At 50.0% G+C, this 16446-nt stretch overlaps 1 protein-coding gene across 2 annotated transcripts in view; it reads right to left on the bottom strand.

The window, feature by feature from the left end:
• The window catches only part of LOC140430432 (calcium-transporting ATPase type 2C member 2-like), a 159734-nt gene that overhangs the window by 94900 nt on the left and 48388 nt on the right, over nucleotides 1–16446 (bottom strand). The window lies entirely within an intron of this gene.

A 16446-nucleotide genomic window follows, 5' to 3' on the forward strand; every position in this document is an offset into this window, starting at 1 on the left:
TAATACCATGAAGGATTTAGACAGAGTAAACAACAGTGAATCATTTCCAGTAGCTGAAGTGACCATCACCAGAGGGCACAGATTTAAGTTGGTTGGCAAAAGAATCACAGGCGACAGGAAGAAAATCTTTTCTACGCACTGAGCGGTTAGGATTCCAAATTCACGGTTTGATAGGGTGGAGGAAACAGATGCACAGCCTTCAAAGGTTAAATGGAGAAAAAAATAGCAAGGATGTGGGGAAAGAGCGGAGGGGTTGGACTACCTGGATTGCTCTTCAAAGAACGAGCACAGACTCGACAGGCCAAATGGTCCCCTTTTGTGCTGTACTATTCTATGACTATGAAAGGGGCAGTATAAACACAATGCACCATCATAATATGTATTAAGTATAGAAAGTACATCATTCCAGAAAGGGTTAAATGTGGAACTAGTACAGTACCACCCACACTATGATGTAATGGGTCAAATGACCCAAGCCTAGACGGCAGTCTTGTACTGGATAGAGATGCATGTAAAGGCAAGACTGGAGACAGCCCCTACCTTAGGCCTTATATATGTACACGGTTATGAGTAGTTAATAAATACTTACTGTTAAACTATACAAGACACAGAACTTCCTTGTGAGACTTACTAAACTACACACAACAGTATAAAATTAGTAAACTTTACAGTCTTGAAGAAAGAGGAGGAATGGGATGAGTGAAAAGGTGGATTAGGTAAGGAATATTTTTGCAATTTCAGAAGGAATCCTGTTCAACGTGCTCTGGCTTGGGAATTTTTTAAAAAAATTAACATTAATACATCTGAACACTTCCGAACAGTTTCTGGCGTGGTTCTAATAAGAGACTGAAAGGGGGAGGAATGTAGTAGCCTGGCCCCTAAAGTGGGTTCCTTGGACCACATGACCTCGAGGCCAATCACACGTGAGCGCACGACCCTTGGCCAATAGAGAGTTTTGTGCAGGGCCTGGGGAGCAGGACCCCGGGCAGTGTGAACCAGGGTGCTGAAGTGTTAAGACCTGTTGTATAGTGGTCTGTGCCCATTACTTTCTAAATTAAAAAAAATAATAATAAATTTTGAGTACCCAATTCATTTTTTCCAATTAAGGGGCAATTTAGCGTGGCCAATCCACCTACCCTGCATATATTTGGGTTGTGGGGGTGAAACCCATGCAAGCACGGGGAGAATGTGCAAACTCCACAGACAGTGACCCAGTGCTGGGATCGAACCTGGGTCCTCGGCGCCGTGAGGCAATAGGGCTAACCCACTGCGCCACCGTGCTGCCCCAGTCTGTGCCCATTACTTAACTGCCTTTGCCTTCCACCAATAAACCCCTTTGTTAACTACTGACCCCCTGCATACTACATGGCCAGTGATTTGTCATCCCTACTTCTCTTCAGCGGTTCTACACCCAACAACTTGACCAAGGGCACCGGGTTGAAAGCAATCAGATAGAGAGCAAAGAATTCAGTACAGTGACTCTTAATGTACACCAACACGGAAAGAGAAGTCTCTAGATTTGCACCATGCAATGCATCAAGCAAAAGAACTGCTTTATGTACATGTGGTCCCAGACCTCCTGTGGTCATTCACAGCAGCTGACATCTTCACATTAAATGGTAAACAACACGTAGTTTAAGATGATTCATATTCCAGGTGGTTTGAACTTTACTACCTGTCAAACATGACGAATAACACAGCCATCATCAAGCTCAATAGATATTTAGCCACACACAGCATCCCACAGGGACTCATGACAGACATTGTTGACCAATTCGGCACCGGTGAATTTCGAAACTTTGAACAAACTTAGAACTTTGAGCCTATCAGAAGCAGCCCCATATCCAGAGTCCAATCGCCTGGCAAAATGAGCAATGTGTTTAGCCAAGCAGCTTCTAGAGAAATGTGCCCAGAATTGGACGGATTATTATGCTGTACTCTTCGTGGGTGATATTTACCACGACATGGCCTACCGTCATCAGCAAAACGGCTCTTTTCCTGGCACACCAGGACCACGATTCCTACTCCCAAGGCTCTGCTGCAGCCAACACCTCACACAAACATGAAAGATCCCTTAAACAATGAAAGAAAATACACTACGATCTAGATGTCCACAGCCTCTACCCGCTAACACCTGGTCAAATGTTCAGGATCCAGACCGCACGTTGCCGGTGGTACCCAGTTGCCGGTGGTACACAGCCTTTTTCTGCAACCGAACAACTACATGTTAGCCTCAGGCGGTGCCCATTATGTACAAAACTGGGCTGTGTTCAAGACTCTCTGAAGTTTCTTGCGATCTTGGGCCGAGCAGTTGCCATACCAGGCTGTGATGCAGCCAGATAGGATGCTTTCAAAGCACTTCATTACGACTGATGCCAGGGTTTAAGAGTCAGATGAACGTTTTGATTTTGATACTGATTAGGAAGTGATGATAAACAGTTGTTACCAAGTGGACCAGTCACTATTTGAACATGAGCGACAGGCAAGCAATTCTTCCAAGACAAGGAAAGTAGATAGCAAACTGGAAGAATTGGGCCTTGCTAGAAGTAACTTGCAGTAAACCCACTGCTATTCTCTTCAGGTGAATGAAGTTCCCAGAGCAGGTTTGCTTTGAAATAAAGGGTTCCTGACTGCATGACCTCAGTTGGTCAGGATGAGGAAAGTAGGGGATGTGAAGTGATACCAGCGAGAGGTTTACTGAGTGTTGTAGTCTTTGGGGGTTGTATTTGAATTGATGGTTGCTAAGATGTTCACTGTATGTTTTAAGAAGGTTTACTTGAGTTCATAGAATCAACATTGTTTTGCTTTAAATAATACTTTTCCATTTCTGCTGTACCACACCTGTAGAGTGGGCCGTGTGCTCCCCATACCCCAATCCAGTAAAGGTTGTGGGTCAGGTGAACTCCATGATACACTTTGGGGTTCTCTAAACCCTGGCCCATAGCACATTCCCATTGACTTCAAATTTACAATTAGCACAGAGCTAACCACTATGCTGCCGTGCTGCCCTAATGGTGCCTTTCTATGGTGCATCTGTAAAAGTTGATAAGAGTTAATGTGGACATGCCGAATTTCCTTAGTTTCCTGAGGAAGTATAGGCCCTGTTGTGCTTTCTTGATGGTAGCGTCGACATGGGTGGACCAGGACAAAATTTTGGAGATGGGCACCCCGAGGAATTTGAAACTGCTAACCATCTCCACCTCGGCCCTGTTGATGCTGACAGGGGTGTGTACAGTACTTTGCTTCCTGAAGTCAATGACCAGCTCTTTAGTTTTGCTGGCATTGAGGGAGATGGATGGAGAACCCTGAAGTGGATCTGCGCCCACAGATGTCAGTAAAAACCATCAAGTTCATAGAGCCAATAATGTACCATGCTTTGATTCAAAAGGTAGAGATGCAAAATTTAAATTTGGAAAGTACCAATCATGTCAGCCTATATTGCTAATTGGAGATAAAAGTAGTGATTACAAAAACTCCAATGAGGTAAAAGGTATCACATAAGGAATGGTGACTTTCAAGTCAACCAACTTGCGAGGATTGTCCCCTCAGCTGCACTTGTTGTGACAGGTAGTCATGTGCAGGCCAAGGGAAAAGTGAAGCTGGAAGGGTTGAAAAGAGTCTATTGGTTATAAGTGAACGAAATACCTTTCCTAGTGCAGACAAACATACTTGTACTTCAGTTGTAGAAGATCCTTGAAATTTGGTTAAATGTTCCTTGGATAATCACAAAAGACTACCAGTGTTACATGAGGGACAGAAAGCGACAGATATGGTACAGGTGTTAGAAGAGCATAGACGGAATTGAAGGGAAATACCAGGGGGCACTCTGTTAACTACCCATGGTGTAGAATTTAGACATTTTGAACCACTAAGTCTGCCCCCACCTTAGCAGAAACCGCAGAGACTGACTCAGTTAGAGACGAAGGAACAATGCCTGCTGAATTTGTTTCTGAAACTAGCAAAACGATTGTGCTCCACGGAACAAGGGGAGTCTGGGATATCAATGGCCATGTTGGAGGACGAAACGGTGCTGGCATCCCTGAACATTTCCAAACCATTAACCATTCGAGTTTTTTTTTCGCAATAGCTTGTAGTTGAACTGTACATATTCTTGGAAAATTGAATGGGGGGATTTCTCCATTCCTGAGGCTAAGTGCCGGTGCCAACGGAGAATCTGCGGGTGCTCCACGACGGGAAAATCAGGGCGAACCCCTCACCGATTCTGGTACCAATGAAGGGATAGCACCGGCGTCGCGTGGAACAACTGCAGAATCGCCGGGGCCCGAGCTGTGCATTCGCAGGCCTCACCAGTCGCGCCGGAAAGCATGGCGTCGGCCTTGTTGGAACCCTAACCTGCCCACCCCAACCCCACAGCCCACCCCCTGGCCACTCCCCTAGCAGCAACGCCCTGAGCAACGGCACAGATTCCGGACGAGCGACGCGGCGCTGGTCACTGTCTGCACCCAGCACCCCAGGTTCCCGACCGCTGGGACCACACGTGGGCCGCGCCGTCGGGAACTCCGCCCATCAGGGCAGAGCACGGTGGGTGGGCCGCATGATGACGCACCAATGGTCTTACGACTGCGTGTGGCGCCCGTCCCGATGACGCCGATTTGGAGGGGGTGGAGCATTGCCAACGGGCATCAAACCGCCGCGAATCCGGCATCGGAAGCCATTCTCCACCCGATTGCCAATCCCGATTTCAGCGTCGGGCTACGGAGAATCCCACCCAATGTGTTTGTAAATATTTTGCCATGTGGTTAAAAGCTGGCTCATGACTGAGCTATCAATGAGAAAGGCACTTGTGTAATGGGGCTAGGTATGTGTTGGTGTTGTATGTCTTGCGTACTTCATAATGAAACAGCCCCTACATTTCATTCTTTTCGTCAGCGAAGGTATGCAAGGACCCTCCTGTTAATCCCCGTTTGTTCCTTGTTTATTTTGTGTTGTTTTAGCTTTTGTAATCTTTGTACATGGATCATTTACTGTACCTATGCCTTTAAGATGGACTACACCTTTAATTCAAATGGTTGGAACATTAGGACTGACCTACAACCTCAGGCAAGGCAGGTTGCTCAGAGCAATTTACATTTCAAAAATGCAGATTCAAAGATGGACTTGGCCGTGGGCCAATAGACTATAGTAGATTTCCGGGTCTTTGCTGGTGCTTGATGTGGACTGGTGCTGACCATTGTGGAATGGCATTGTCCATGTTTGTGATGCATGCAGGAGAGCAGGGACCACGGCTGCTCTGTAGGCCAGGAGCTTGATGCTGGGTTTCAGGTCTCGGTCTTTCAATACTCTGTTCCTCAGGCATCCTTTCATTGGCGCATTGGAGTCGATGTTTTATATTGTCGTCGATGTCTGCTTGCACTGAGAGGAGGCTCCTGAGGTGTGGGAAATGATCCACATTGTCCAAGGGCTCACTGTGGATCTTGATGGTTGGGGGTCAGTTTTGTGTGGCAGGAGAGAACCTTTGCCTTTCGGATGTTTAGTCTGAGGCCTATTCTCTCACATGCCTAGGTGAATGCGTCGATGATGATTTGTAGCTCGGCCTCGGAATGTGCGCACACATTGGCATTGTCTACTTACTGCAGCTCAATGACAGAGGTTGGGGTGGTCTTGGTTCTGACCAGGCGGTGTCGGAGGTTGAATAGATTCCCGCTTGTCCGGTAGGTTAGCTCCACTCCAGCAGGAACTTTCAGGGTGATGGTGTGTACCCCATATATACCCAAGTATGTCACAGCCTTTGCTTGGAAGACTCAATTGCCTCTCTTCAGGCAGACACCAACCTGGGATAATCATCTGAGGACCTCCTCTAGATTATCCATGTGCTCATTTTCAGTGGCCCCCATGATGAGAACATCGTCTAAATATACCATCACTTTAGGTAATCCCGGAATGATACCTTCAATCACCATTTGAAAAATTGCACATCTGAAGAGACCTTGAATGGGAGGCGGGTGTATTCGAACAGACCCCTGTGGACATTTATGGTTGCATACTTCTGTGATGCAGTGTCTAAATCTAACTCCAGATATGCTTGGCTCATATCTAGTTTGGTGAACAAGCATCCTCCGACCAGTTCCGCCTACAAGTCCTTTACGCGAGGCATAGGGCAATGTTTTTTTCCCCCCCGAGACTCACTTTTACCAACTGGATGACCTTCGCGACCCACGCTGACCGACCTTTAAGAACCACGCTGGCTGACCTTCGTGATGCACACTGGCCGATCTTCGCGACCCACACTGGCCGATCTTCGCGACCCACGCTGGCCGACCTTTAAGAACCACGCTGGCTGACCTTCGCGACCCATGCTGGCCGATCTTCGCGACCCATGCTGGCCGATCTTCGCGACCCACGCTGGCCGATCTTCGCGACCCATGCTGGCTGACCTTCGCGACCCACGCTGGCTGACCTTCGCGACCCACGCTGGCTGACCTTCACGAACACCATTATTGCCTACCTTCAATACGACAGATGAACCTGCTTGGTTCTTACAAACTTACTTGCATTGTCATTCAATGTTACATTTCAGCTAAGGTCATCAGCTGACGATTTAAGTTCTCACTGCATCCATTGTAAAAAGTTAAGAGGTTTGTCCTCGAACTTGGCATGCTTAGTTTTCAAATGTCTTTGAAATTTTGAGGGTTTTCAACTTTCATTGGACAGTACTTCCCTGCATATACGATACAGGAGCAGAATTAGGCCACTTGGCCCATTGAATCTGCCCTGCCATTCGATCACGGTGAGTATGTTACTCATCCCCATTCTCTTGCCTTCTTCCGTAACTCCTGATCTTCATATTATTCAAGAAATTCCCTTATTGATCATGAACACCACGGGCGGGATTCTCCGATATCGGCGCGATGTCCGCTGGCCGGCGCCAAAAACGGCGCAAATCAGTCCGGCATCGCGCCGCTCCAAAGGTGCGGATGTCTCCGCATCTTGAGCGCCGAGCCCTTACCTTGAGGGGCTAGACCCGCGCTGGACTGATTTCCGCCCCGCCAGCTGGCGGGAAAGGCCTTTGGTGCCCCGCCAGCTGGTGCAAAACTGACTTTGCCAGGCGGCGCATGCGCGGGAGCGTCAGCGGCTGCTCACGGCATCCCCGCGCATGCTCAGTGGAGGGGGTCTGTTCCGCCTCCGCCATGGTGGAGACCATGGCGAAGGCGGAAGGAAAAGAGTGCCCCCACGGCACAGGCCGGCCCGCGGATCGGTGGGCCCCAATCGCGGGCCAGGCCACCGTGGGGGCACCCCCCCGGGGCCAGATCGCCCCGCGCCCCCCCCCCAGGACCCCGGAGCCCGCCCGCGCCGCCGCGTCCCGCCGTCCCAAAGGTGGTTCAATCCACGCCGGCTGGCGTGGGTTGACAGCGGCGGGGCTTCGGCCCATCGCGGGCCGGAGAATCGCCGGGGGGGGGGCCCGCCAGCCGGCGCGGCGCGGTTCCCACCCCCGCCAAATATCAGGAGCCGGAGAATTCGGCAACCAGCGGGGGCGGGATTCACGTCAGCCCCCGGCGATTCTCCGACCCGGCGGGGGGGGGGGGTCGGCGAATCCCGCCCCACATGTGTGTTTGAGATGGTGAAGTCAGCCAGAGTAGTTCCTTCTTAAAACAACTGAACTACGAGCAGGAGTAGGCAATATAACACACATGGGCTTGACATCCTGAATTGCATTGGCATAATTAACAAAGCCACACTTCAAGAAATCAGCTTTCTCCTGATTTGTTCACGATTTCAGTTTCTTCTTAATTGTTTGTTCATCAGAGGCCCTGGAGTTCTGGATACAGCTCACACCAGCACTGCTTTGTCTTGCCGTGAACTCTCCTGTGAAGCTCTCTCCAGCAGATTTGATTATGAGATCCTGCCCCGCTGGGCTCCGGGCCTACACTGATCTAAATCTGGCTGAGGAGGCACGTATGCACGGGACAACCGACATTCTTGAAAGCCAGTTGCGACGGCATTTTAAAAAGGAGATGGGGCCATTGGGCACTTCTTCCCGCCATGATGGATGCCATGACCGATCACTCCGTGGCCCTCCCGACTTCTGCGGGTTGTGACCCCGAGTTTGTAAATGACTGGCAAAGGGTCCAGGTGTGATGCCCTGTTTACAGTTAGTTTATAATCCCCGCAGAAACAAACAGATTTGTTCAGCTTCATCACCGGGACCCCAGGAATGGGCCACTCCACAAATCGCACAGGGTGTATGTTGCCCAAACTTCCCAGGTGCTGCAACTCAGCATCCACTTTGGTGAGTGTAGAGAACTGGGTGTGTCCTGAAATGCCCAGGTTGGGCCTCAGGGTCCATGTAGATTCGTGCCTTGGCTCCCTTCATCTTACCCATGCCCTCTGGGAATACCTCTGGATATTTTCCAAGGAACTCATGTCGGTTTCCACTGCCCATCCGGCTAAGTGACAGGATTCCTGTGCAGAGATGGCAGAAGGTCTGCTGACCAGTGATGGAGACTGTGGCCCCTGTGTACATCTCCATCACTAGGGGATGTCCATTCACCTGCAGCTTTCCGAATTGGTGCCATCTTCAGGACCATGATGCAGTTCAATTGCATCATGTTGTCCTCCTCAGGTGGGGCAAGGTCCAGGCTCGGGGCAATCTCTTCATCTGTCCAGGGCGGTGTGTTCTCTTCCGCTTCTGGCAGCCTTGATTGTCAAGTGCTCCATGCCCACATGCCTGGCAATATTCCCGGAAGTCCCCCTCGTTTTAAGGAAAGGTGTCCCACTGTTCTGCAGTTGCTTCAGAATATTGAGCCCAGAAGCAGTGTTGTACCTTCGGTTCTTGCTATGGAAGTGACCTGGTCATTCGGGCAATGTTCTGGGATGCCACTGGTGCCAGGTATGGATGTTGGGCAACACTATGGTCCATGGAATCTTGGAGTTCCTGTACCCCGTTTTCCACATTTCCACAGCGTTAGATCAATGGCCATTTTTTAAATCCAACGTTGCTCCGCCAACAGCTTCCTCTGTGTGGCCACGTTGTTGATGCCGCAGACTAATCGATCTCTCAGCATCTCGGATAGGGATGGCCCAAACCCGTAATGCTCAGCCAGCCGGAGTGGAGTTAAGAAATCCGTTACTGACTCCCTCAGATTTTGTACAGCAGTGTTGAACCATACCTTTGCATAATTCTTGATGGCTTCAGGTCGTAACGGTCAGGCACCAAACAGCGCAACTAATTCATCGAATGATTTTGAAACTGGAGCAGCTGGATACAGGAGGTTCTTTATAATGATGAAGGTTGGGGCTCCACAAGCTGCCAGGAGGACTACCTTCTGTTGGTCCTCTCCCAAGATGCCACTGACCTGGAAAAGCACCTCAGCCGCTCTGCGTACTGAGCCCAATCTTCCAGGCCTCCATCAGTGGCCGCCAGTTCCCTGAGAAGCAGCATTTTCTTTTTTAAAAAAAAATAAATGTTTTATTAAAGTTTTTCCAATGAGCGTTTTTACATAAGAAAAATAGAAATACAGATAGTAATAAAAAATAACAATAAACATAGCCCAAAGCTTACAATGAAACTACTTACACAGCATAATATTTTTTTTAAACAGAACAAGGTGGGTTTTGTCTCCATGCCCAACTCACATTATATCAACAGCACCCGCCCCCCCCCTCTAAACCCCCCCCCCCCCCAACACCACCCCCCCCCCCCAAACCCCCCCTCCCCCCCCAGGATGCTGCTGCTGCTGACACTTACTGCTCGCCTAGAAAGTCAAGGACAGGTTGCCACCGCCGGGAGAACCCCATCAAGGACCCTCTCAAGGCGAACTTTATTCGCTCCAGGCTGAGGAACCCCGCCATGTCGCTAACCCAGGTCTCCACACTCGGGGGTTTCGAGTCCCTCCACATTAACAGAATCCGTCTCCGGGCTACCAGGGAGGCAAAGGCCAATACCGCGGCCTCTTTCGCTTCCTGCACTCCCGGATCCTCCGCCACCCCAAATATCGCTACCGCTGGGCTCGCCTTCACCCGAGCATCCAAAACCCTAGGCATCACCCTTGCAAACCCCTGCCAGAATCCTTTAAGCATTGGGCATGCCCAAAACATATGGGCATGATTCGCCGGACTCCCCGCACACCTCGGGCACCCGTCCTCTACCCCAAAAAACCTACTCATTCTTGCCACCATTATGTGCGCCCGATGCACCACCTTAATCTGGATTAATCCGAGCCTGGCACATGATGAGGAGGAGTTCACCCTGCCCAGGGCATGGGCCCACAGGCCCTCATCCAGCCCCTCGCCCAGCTCCTCCTCTCACTTATGCTTCAACTCCCCCACTGAGGCTTCCTCTACCTCCTGCAGCTCCTGATACATGTCCGACACCTTCCCCTCCCCTACCCAGAATGCCAGACACCACCCTATCCTGGATCCTACGTGGGGGCAGCCACGGGAATGTCCCCACCTGTTTTCTAAGGAAGTCCCGAACCTGAAGGTACCTGAACGCATTCCCTGGGGGCAGGCCGAACCGAACCTCCAGCACCTGCATGCTGGGGAAAACCCCGACTATAAACAGGTCCCCCATCCTCCTAATACATGCCCTATACCAGCCTTGGTATCCCCCATCCAACCTACCCGGAGCAAATCTGTGGTTATTCCGTATCGGGGTCCACATCGAGGCCCCCTCCTCTCCCCTGTGTCTCCTCCACTGCCCCCAGATCCTCAGTGCCGCCGTCTCCACCGAACTTGTGGTGTATCGCGCCGGCGAGAGCCGTAACAAGTGCCCCTAGACTGGTGCCTCTACACGACGCCGGACAAGCAGCATTTTCATACGTTAGTTACACACGTTGCTAAACGGCAATCTCCCGGAGTGTCTGCACATCCAGAATTAGAGATCAGATTTTCCTTTTACCTCATCGCCAGTATTAAGACCCAGGAAGCCAGCATTAAGGAGAGCGTCGATTTTTTTCGAAATTATGACGCAATTTAGCGTGGCCAATCCACCGACCCTGCACATCTTTGGGTTCAGGGGAGTGAGACCCACTCGGGCACGGGAAGAATGTGCAAATTCCGCACGGACTCGGGGCTGATTTCAAACCTGAGTGACCGGCGCCGTAAGGCAGCAGTGCTAACCACTCCGCCACCGTGCTGCCCTGAAGAATGTAGATTTTAACCAAGGTCATTTAAAAGGCTGACACAGCAGTGAACTATTTACACAACATTGTCTCGTTGGGACAACCAATATGCTGGTCCCTGCCAGGGCAGTCCTTTATACTCAATATCCACGAGGAGCAGCTGGGTGTGCCTCTGCCCACGAGTGGAGAAGCTCACATTTCACAAGCCCCACGGGGAGACCAATCACAGTACTCCCATGAGCCTCGTGGAGGTTATTACACCAACACATTTATGTAAACAAAATTGAAATTCAATGTCATGCAACACAGCATTATGAGCACTAGAAACACATCTGATTCACCACGGTTCTTGCAACAACAGAGGAAAACAAGGAAAATGCAACATCGTACAATACACATAACCTCTCAATAAATCCATCCAACAAACACAAACTACCTTCTGGTGTCCAAGGAAAATAGATCATCTGAACGTGTCAAATGGATTACTGTCGTACGGCTCAAGGGAACCCATCTCCTTACCCATAAGAATATTTATATGGGGAATGCACACACACTTAACAACATTTTGCTATACGGCACTGAGCTCTTACCAGCGGCTGGATTTTATGCCCCCCCCCCCAGCTAAAAGTTTGGTTGGGAGCCAGCGCACAAAAAGCCAGCTGCCCTATAGCGATTTTACACTCGGTGGGAGAGGAGGGGCAGGAGGGCTAATTGGCTCAGGCTTCCTCCCCTGCCTGGGGTGGAATCGGATTAGTTGATCGCTCCGTGGTCTCAGCAGAGTAGCTGCAGGTTCGAACAGGAACCATTTGTGGGATTACAGCCAGAACCCGAAGAAGAGGAGGCGATGGAAGTTGGACAGGAGACAATCCAGAAGTTTGGCAAAGCTTTCCTGGCCGACCCCAGCAAGCAGAGAGGGGTGGGGAGGGGGAGAGGGAAGGATTAAAGGGGAAGGGTCTGACCTTCAAGGTGGTGTCCCTAATAGGCAGAAAGGATTCCCCCCCCCTCAAAGGAGGTACCCCTACTTCCCCAACACCACTTGGCTGGGGGCCAGGGAAGAGACACAGCAAAAGGACTTACTGAAAACAAGCATAAAACCCTCTGATCTGATTTTCTATTACCCTGTACAACAAATATGGGCGGCACGTTGGCACAGTAGGCAGCATTGTTGCTTCACAGTGCCAGGTTCGAATTCCGGCTTGGTCGCCGTCTGTGTGGAGTGTTCTCCCCGTGTCTGCGTGGGTTTCCTCCGGGTTCTCCGATTTCCTCTCACAAGTCCTGAAAGACATAGGGCAAAATTCTCCGGTATCGGCGCGATGTCCGCCGACCAAAAATGGCGCAATCAGTCCGGCATCGCGCCACCCCAAAGGTGCGGAATACTCCGCATCTTGACCGGCCGAGCCCTAACCTTGAGGGGCTAGGCCCGCGCTGGACTGATTTCCGCCCCGCCAGCTGGCGGGAAAGGCCTTTGGTGCCACGCCAGCTGGCACGGAAATGACATTGCCGGACGGCGCATGCGCGGGAGCGTCAGCGGCCGCTCACGACATCCCCGCACATGCGCAGTGGAGGGGGTCTCTTCCGCCTCCGCCATGGTGGAGACCGTGGTGAAGGCGGAAGGAAAAGAGTGCCCCCACGGCACAGGCCCGCCCGCGGATCGGTGGGCCCCGATCACGGGCCAGGCCACCGTGGGCCCGGGGCCAGATCGCCCCCCCCCCCCCCCCCCCAGGACCCCGGAGCCCACCCGCGCCGCCTTGTCCCGCCGGTAAGAGAGGTGGTTTAATCCACGCCGGCGGGACAGGCATTCTAGCAGCGGGACTTCGGCCCATCCGGGGGGGGGGGGGGGGGGGGGGGTCGGAGAATCTCGTCCACGTTGTTAGGTGAATTAGACATTCTGAATTCTCCCTCAGTGTACCCAAACTGGCGCCGGAACGTGGCGACTAGGGGATTTTCACAGTAACTTCATTGCAGTGTGACTGTAAGCCTACTTGCGACACTAATTAGGATTATGAATGGTAAGCTGAACCTGCAGCTGGAAGAACAACAAAATCTTTCTTTAAACTCTTAAAGAAAAGCTGGTTTGTCAACAGCGGACGCTAAATTAGAACTATGTAAGATGTTTGCTGTGATACACTGATGACATTAGACAGGTATAATTAACTGGACTTGCTCTGAATGTCGAGCGGAAAATAAGATTTACCCTGTATCACATGGAAAGATAGCAAATAGGAGCAGGATGTGGCCATTAAGCCCTGCTCTGCCATTATGATCAATGGCTTAACATGCAACTCAGTAGCCTAATCCCACCTTCCCCCTCATATCCTTTGATCTCCTTCGCCCTAAGTGCTATATCTAACTGCTTCTTGAAAGCATACTATGTTTTGTCATCAGCTACTTCCTCTGGTAACAAATTCTATTGGCTCACCACTCTCTGGGTGAAGAAAGTTCTCCTCATCTCTGTCCTAAATGTTCTGCCCTGTATCCTCAGACTGTGACCCCTGGTTCTGGACACCCCCGCCATCGGGAACTTCCTTCCGGCATCTACCCTGTCTAGAATTTTATAGGTTTCTATGGAACCCCTCTCATTCTTCTGAACTCCAGCGACCACAATCTTAACCAACTCAATCTCTCCTCATACGTCAGTCCCACCATCCCAGGAATCAGTCTGGTAAACCTACACGACACTCCCTCTATAGCAAGAACATCCTTCCTCAAATAAGGAGACCAAAACTGCACACAATATTCCAGCTGTGGCCTCAACAAGGCCCTGTATAATTGCACCAAAACATCCCTGCTCCTGTACTCGAATCCTCTCGTAATGAAGGCCAGCATACCATTTGCCTTCTTTACCGCCCGCTGTACCTGTATGCTTACCTTCAACAACAGGTGCAAGACGACATCCAGGTCTCGGTACACATTAGTATTCATCATTTCTGAACCAAGAATCACATAAAATGGGACTTTCTGTGGTGATATATAGATGGAAGTCACACGTTGGGTGGCTCCCACTACAGTTTTTGTTTTTTGGCCTTTTTCATCCAGTTTTGGGGGAATCTTTATATGACCGGTCTCCAGTAAAGTCGTAGTAATCAGAGGATGTCAAAAACCCAACGGTAGAACATGGGCCGAAAAGGAACAAACACTAGTCCACCTGAGAGCTCGGGTTCAGTGAGGAGTGCTGAGGGAGGAAAGATGGCGTGGGCAAGCCGAACCATTACGGTGGACATGTTAGCCGATGTGATGGCGGTGGAGTTTGAGCGGCAGTTTGCGAGGCATTGAAAGGCGATGATGGAAAAGCTCAAACAGATGGTGTGCGATTCATTGGCCCCGATCAAGGAGGCTCTTGGAACGACCTTGACAGCGGTGCAGGAGCGGGGAGATGTCTTAAAGGAGTTGGAGGAGGCATTGCCGCAGCATAGCGACCAGTTCGTCTCGATGGGAGAGGAGCTGAGGAAGGCGAAGGCTGAAGGACTGGGACTTTGAACTTTGTTTCTTTATGTTGTGGTTGAGAAGGGTTTGTTTTTGGGACGGTGGGATAATGTGTTGCGGGGGGGGGGGTTTCTCTTTCCCCTTTCGCTTGGGGTTTATCATGTTTGGCTGGTTTAGACAGGCTGGATGTGGGGGGTTTCTCTGTTGGTTTTCATACTAGGAATGTGGGGGGAGGGGGCTCTGGCAGGGGCCACCTCGCTAGCAAACTTAAGTTGGCTGATCAAGGGAGAGAAGTGTGGAGGTGCTGCAGCCAAGCCAAGCCTGTGTGGACAGGTGGTAAAGATGAATATCTTGCCACGGTTTTTATATTTATTGCCAGTCTTTTTGCCGAAGGCATTTTTTATGGGGTGGAATGGTTGATTTTGTCCTTTGTATGGACGGGTAAGGTGGCAAGGGTTCAGAAGACGGTGCTTCAGAAAGGGTGGCAGTCGGGGGGTGGGGGGGGTTGGCTTTTCCGAACCTGATGTATTACTATTGGGCGCCGAATGTCGAAAAGGTGTGGGAGCTGGAGGCAATGTGGGTGAGGATGGAGGCAGGCTCTTGTAGGAGGCCGAGGTTGTGGGCGCTGGCAATGGCGCCATTCCTATTTGCCTCTAAGAAATACTCAGGTAGTCTGGTGGGCAGTTAGGGCAGGGTCGAAGCTAATGCTGGTGTTTGAGCCGGCAGGACTGGGTGCTAGGTTTTGATGAGAGGAGGAGTGGGCGGTGATTGAGGGGTCTATTCTTTGAGTTATTGGGGTGTTGGTTGGTCGAATGGGGAGTTTTTTGTTCTTATTGTTTTAGGTATAAAATGTTAAAAACCGAATAAAAATATTTTTAAAAAAAGAACCACATGCAATGAAAGCTTCAGAAACAACCAGTCAAATTCAGACTATTTCAATGCCGACCGTGTATAAAACCCATCTTCAAGATCTACTTCATCAAAGGTCAGCACTTTTCCGTCTATTCAAACACTTTATAACAGTCCTACATCTACTCCTAAAGCGCAAAGAAAAAACACGGGGAAAAAACTAGAAAGTATGTTGGAACTGTAGTGCACTATTTTCAATCCAAAATTACTTGATGTTACCTACATAATTATATCACATGCACCAAACATTTTAGAGTTCTCCCTGAGTTTGCAGAATTATTGCATCTTATTTTCCATTATTTTCAATGGTAGGTGCTTGAGACATTGGTGTGTTAAAGTAATGCACATGGTATGCCAATGTTGCAATGTGAATAAACTGTTCCTCAAGGCAGTTTCTGCTGTCAGGACTCTGCTGCTTTGTGGGTATGTTTGTTGAAAGCCACCTGGTTTAAATGGTATAACGAGACCCAGAAAATGCAGGGTTTTTTGGTAGACATTTGTCCGTTTTGGGCGACAGTGGGCTGAATTGAACATCGTCTGTTGTGGCTGGAGAGGACGGATTTCAGAAGTGGCAGTCCCTTGCGCAGCTGGAGTGTTGACCTGAGGTTGACCGATGACTTTTTCCTTTCGCCAAGGTGCCTTTTCCAGTTATTTTGTCCTGTTTTTTTTTTCCATGCACTCCCTGACTGCTCGTCATGATTAATTAATTCATGAATCATCAATCCATATCATGGACCCGTTTTTGTTTATTCATTCCTGGGATGGGAATGTCGCCGGGCAAGGCCACCATTTGTTACCAATTCATAGTTTTCCTCAAGAAGGTGGCGCAGAGGTGCCGGTTAATGAACTATTTTTATTCTGCTGATTTGCTAATCTGCTGGCGCGGCTCAAAATTACAGCTATGGGTAAAGATTGGGGAGGCCAAGGTTGTTTCCCTTAAGACAGAGGAGGCTGAGGAGTGACCTAATTGATATACAAAATTATGAGGGGCCTGGATAGAGTAGACAGAAAGGGCTTGTTTTACCCCTAGCAG

This window comes from Scyliorhinus torazame, chromosome 10 (genome assembly GCF_047496885.1).
Source record: "Scyliorhinus torazame isolate Kashiwa2021f chromosome 10, sScyTor2.1, whole genome shotgun sequence".
Taxonomy (NCBI): Eukaryota; Metazoa; Chordata; class Chondrichthyes; order Carcharhiniformes; family Scyliorhinidae; genus Scyliorhinus; species Scyliorhinus torazame.